At 43.9% G+C, this 5,231-nt stretch overlaps 1 protein-coding gene across 1 annotated transcript in view; it reads right to left on the reverse strand.

Moving 5' to 3' along the window:
• LOC143290280 (uncharacterized) overlaps window positions 1-3,621 on the reverse strand; it is a 39,448-nt gene extending 35,827 nt beyond the window's left edge. The window contains exon 1 of the mRNA XM_076599625.1: window positions 3,041-3,621. The gene's annotated coding sequence lies outside the window, so the exon portion shown is untranslated. The remainder of the gene's footprint in view (window positions 1-3,040) is intronic.
• Window positions 3,622-5,231: the final 1,610 nt, after the last annotated feature.

Genomic DNA, 5,231 nt, shown 5'->3' on the forward strand with positions numbered 1-5,231 from the left:
CTGCACAAGCTAAGAAAAGAAAAAAATAAATAAAATAAAAGAAAGCCCAACATCTTATCTGTAAAACATGATAGTCAACAGAACACCGAATATTATTTTAAAAAAATCAAAAAAAAATCCAGCTGTTGCTATTCCTGTTTGCTGCTACATTTAGTCGTCGTATTCATCGCAATTGTAGTAGTAGGAGGAGGAGCAACAGTAGCAACAGTTAGTAGTAGTAGCAGCAGCAGCAGCAGCAGCAGTAGTAGTAGTTGCAGCAGTAGCAATTAGTAGTAGCAGTAGTGGCGGTGGTGGTGGCAGTAGTGGTGGTGGTGGTAGTTATGATAATGACATAAAGGGACGAAGAAATGAAAGAAAACCTTTTTTTTTTTTTTTTAATCAATCACGAAGTTCAGAAAATCGATAAACAAACGAAATACCTAAGGGAATACCATTCAGGCAATTAGATTAAAAATCATGCGTTCTTATATTAGGTATACATGCAGAGGCCAAGAAAGAACTATCATAGAAGTATATTGCGTCAAATCATGACAGGAAAAGTTAAACCTACAGCAACACTTGGAGGGACTTTTTTTTCGGGAGGAAATTTAAAAAAAAACAAAATATTGTGTTGTATTTTCTTTTCTTTCCTTTCTTCTTTATTTCTTTCTTTCTTTCTTCCTGTTTTTTTCTTTAATCTTTCTGTCCCCCCCCCCTTTCTTTCTTCTACTGTCTTTCATTTTGTGCCGCTGGTTCCTCTTTTGTGGAACATAGGAATGGGACACTGATTTGTTCATTAATTATTTGACACAGCACATAAACACAGCACTAAAGATACAGAAGTGACACGACACGTCAACAAAATACCGATATATTTTTTTTTTAAAGATAGAAAATAAAACAGAAACGGAAAACAAAAGCAACATGCGAACGAAAAAAACCGACACAAACAAACAAGCAAACAGAAAAAAACCCGGAAATAACATTCATAGGCTACATGTTGCAATATGCGCCAAATAAGTGTCCATATCATCTCATCATGCTGCAGATGACATATAAAAGTCAGCGCCCACTTTTTTTCTTCTTTTTTTTCCTTCTTTTTTTTAAACAATTGAATCGCAGCTTAACATTCATGGTGATCTATGAAAGGGCTTTGATTTGTTTCTACGCGAGATTCATTTAACCGCTGTGTCATAAAACCTTTAGTATCACTTTCATATTTTGATGTTTATTGGACGAAATGAATGAACACGCTCTGGTTTATTATTACTGGTATGGCCATCATCAGACATCACTGATGTTTTGGGGAGGTGTTGTTGTTGTTGTTGTTACCGGTGTGTTGTTGTTGTTGTTGTTGTTGTTACCGGTGTGGCCATCATCAGACTTCGCTGATGTTTTGGGGTGTTGTTGTTGTTGTTGTTGTTGTTGTTGTTGTTGTTACCGGTGTGGCCATCATCAGACATCGCTGATGTTTTGGGGTGTTGTTGTTGTTGTTGTTGTTGTTGTTACCGGTGTGGCCATCATCAGATATCGCTGATGTTTTGGGGGGGTGTTGTTGTTGTTGTTGTTGTTGTTGTTGTTGTTACCGGTGTGGCCATCATCAGACATCACTGATGTTTTTGGGTGTTGTTGTTGTTGTTGTTGTTACCGGTGTGGCCATCATCAGATATCGCTGATGTTTTGGGGAAGTGTTGTTGTTGTTGTTTTACACGTGGATATCTTATCTGTCTTATCCTGGTCATTTGTTGGATTTCAAAAACGAAGGAGAAGAAATCAGCTATACGAACTGAAAAAAACAGTTTGATAGCCAAATCCTTGATTTAGAATCATAAAAGCTAATGTCACGTATGTTTATGAAATACCTCAAACAGAAAAAAAAACCCAAAAACGGACAAGTATGCTTGTGGATATGACTGCGGAACATAACATTTAAAAAAAAAAATAATAAAATAAATAAAAAAGGGGGGAGGGGGGCACGATATGCATGTCCATTGCAAGGTTAAACTTTATACACTATCATCATGGAATCAACATGCTCATGAATAATTATGTATAATTCTGCCAACATTATGTTGATGCGGAAAATTGTCAATATTCAGAACATCATTCTGTTTTTCACTTCCTAATGCACAAAGTACATCATTTTTGTGTCCGTAAACTTTTCTCTGAATAGAATATTGAGGGGGAAAAAATGGGGGGAAACAAATCAACACGCCGTACAAAAGGACAAAGCAAGTCAACTAATAAAAGAACAGACAAACAAAGTCACAGTAGCAGTAGCTGAAGGAGGCGTCACTACGTTCGGACAAATCCATATACGCTACACCACATCCGCCAAGCAGATGCCTGGCCAGCAGCGTAACCCAACGCGCTTAGTCAGGCCTTGAGGAAAAAAAAATCACAGAAGTGTATGACATTAAATCATGACAGGAAAAGTTAAACCTACAGCAACATAAAAAAACACAAAATACCGCAAGAGAAGCGAAGTTTTTCAGCTGCGCACATACACTCCACAGGCCGGTTTCCATGATCATTAATTAACTGAAATCACTTATCGTACTTATATAATGCAGATTCATTTATACGGAAAGAAACATACAGACAGAGAGACAGAGGTGGGAGGGAGAGGGAGAGAAATGGAGGGGGAAGGGGAAAAATCGGAGGGAGAGACGGGCAGAAAGGTAGACGGGAAGAGAGAGAGAGAGGGGGAGAGAGAGAGGGGGAGAGAGAGAGACAGACAGACAGAGACAGAGAGAGAGAGAGGGAGAGAGAGAGAGAGAGACAGACAGAGACAGAGAGAGAGAGAGGGAGAGAGAGACAGACAGAGACAGAGAGAGAGGGAGAGAGAGAGAGAGAGAGATTATTTTGTTCACCAGTGAAAGGAGGTACATAAAAAACCACCGATGATTTTTTTTTTCACAGCACTGGAAAAGAAAGAGGAGGGGGAAAGTTGCACAACAGACAGACAGACAGACAGACAGACAGACAGAACAGACAGACAGACAAGCTGGCATAATACAACCACACTAGAATAAAAAAGATAGATATAAACAGCACTCACCGTGCAACCGATCAAAACTCAAAACAGCCAGTAGTGTAGACTTTCTCTTCTTCTTCTTCTCCTTCTTCTTCTTCCCTCTCCCTTTAACTCTTTTCTCTCTTTCACGGGCGAATAGGCTGAACTGTCAATTGGGATGTCGGAAAACAAATTATAAGGAGGAAAAAAAAAACCCAGTCCAGAATCAACTTTCGTCGAAACTTGCAATAAGGTACATCAGAGAGATGAGAGAGAGAGGGGGGAGAGGTTTACGATACCTACGAATTTTGTTTCTTTATTTAAATATGTATGTATATATACATATATATATATATATATACTTTTGTTGTCTTTCACATTGATATACAAACCAACCAAGGAAAAAAGTGTTAAATAACTGTCTGCCCAAAAGTTAGACGTTGAACAAAAATGTTTGATGATAGTGCCAGGTCTAAGAAAAAAAAACGATTTTTTATTTTTATTTTTATTTCTATTTATTTATCTATTTTTGCTTCTGTTTTTTTCTTTTCTTTATATGTCTCCCCACTCCCTCACAGAACCCTGGCCCTCCTAGTTGTTGGTGGTGGTGGTTCGTGGTCCCAGACCCTTCGGGGAGACGGACGGTGAAAGACCAGGTTGTGATTCTGGCACCTCTTTTAAATATGGAGAACTTCCCCACCCTCCCTTTAGCAAGCCGCGTGGTGGCAGTGGTGGCGGTGGTGGTGGTGGTTGGAGTTGGTGGTGGTGATGGTGGTGGTGTGGTGGTGGTGATGGTTGTTGTTCTTGGTGGTGGTGGTAGTGGTGATGTTGGGAGCAGGGGTTTGAGGGGGGGGGGGGGAGGTTGTGACCAAGGAATCATCAGGCGTTCTTTCCAACAACCACTCCCCCACTCCCCCAACCCCCGACACACACACACACACACACACACACACCTCCCACCCCACCCCCCTTCCTCCCTCCCCCCCTCCCTCTTCTCTTTCACTGTTTCTGGCTCCGGGTATTCTCGGCTGTATGAGTGTGTGTGTGTGTGTGTGTGTGTGTGTGTGGAGGGCTGGGCGTGGAGTGGAAACGAGTGCGCGCGCGCGCGTGCGTGTGCGTGTGTGTGTGTGTGTGTGTGAGAGGGGGGGGGGTGCAGGAGAGGGGAGAAGATATATATATTTAGAGGGAGAGTGTATGTGTGCATGTGTGTGTGTGCGTGCGGTGTGTGTGTGTGTGTGTGTGTGTGTGTGTGTGTGTGTGTTCGTGTGTGTGTGTTTGTATGCACGTGAATGTGAGAGCCTGCATGCGTGTGAGTGTGCGTACTTATTTCGTGTGTGTTTGTGCGTGATTTTGTCTGCGTGCGTGCGGGGTGCGTGCGTGCGTAGGCGCGCGAGTGCGCGAGCTACCTCTGTAGCAGCAGGTAAGGCAGGCAGACAGGCAGGCAGAGAGACAGAATAGCTGACGCGCGCGTGCGAGCTCTCTTGCTGGCTGGCTTGGATGGAGAAAGGGTACAGGGGGATGGGGGGGGGGGTAGTTCGGGGTGGGGGGGGTGTTGGGAGATGGGTGGTGGGGCGTGTGGGGGGGAGGGGGTGCGGGGGTGCGGGGAGAGGGGGGCGGGGGGCGGAGTATTAAGTTTTGTGTTCTCTGTTGTGCTTGCCTGGCTTGTCATTCTGCTGCCCACGTCTTGACTGACTGCTTTGACTGACTGATTGACTGACTGACTGCTTTGACTGACTGATTGACTGAGTGAATGACAGACTGACTGACTGACTGATTGACTGACTGACTGACTGACTAACTGACTCACTGACTGACTGCTTTGACTGACTGACTTGATGTTGATGTCGCTCCTGAAACTAGCTCATGCGTATTTGTGTGTGTGTGTGTGTGTAGGTGTGTGTGTGTGTAGGTGTGTGTGTGTGTGTGTGTGTGTGTGTGTGTGTGTGTGTGTGTGTGTGTGTGTTGGTGTGGGGGAGGGGGGCTGTTGTGCTTGTTAGTGTTTGTTGTTGGTGGTGGTGGTGGTGGAGATAGTGGTGATGGTATAGTGATGACAGGGGTAGGCGTACTCTCTACAGGTTGTTGGGGCATTGTGCTGGGTGTGTGGGTGTGTAAGGGAGTGGCGGTGGTGGTGGTGGTGGTGGTGGTGTGTGTGTGTGTGTGTGTGTGTGTGTGTGTGTGTGTGTGTGAGGAGAGGGCGGCGGAGGGGGCGACAATATGAGTATGGTCGCTTTTATAA

This window comes from Babylonia areolata, chromosome 15, assembly GCF_041734735.1.
Source record: "Babylonia areolata isolate BAREFJ2019XMU chromosome 15, ASM4173473v1, whole genome shotgun sequence".
Taxonomy (NCBI): Eukaryota; Metazoa; Mollusca; class Gastropoda; order Neogastropoda; family Buccinidae; genus Babylonia; species Babylonia areolata.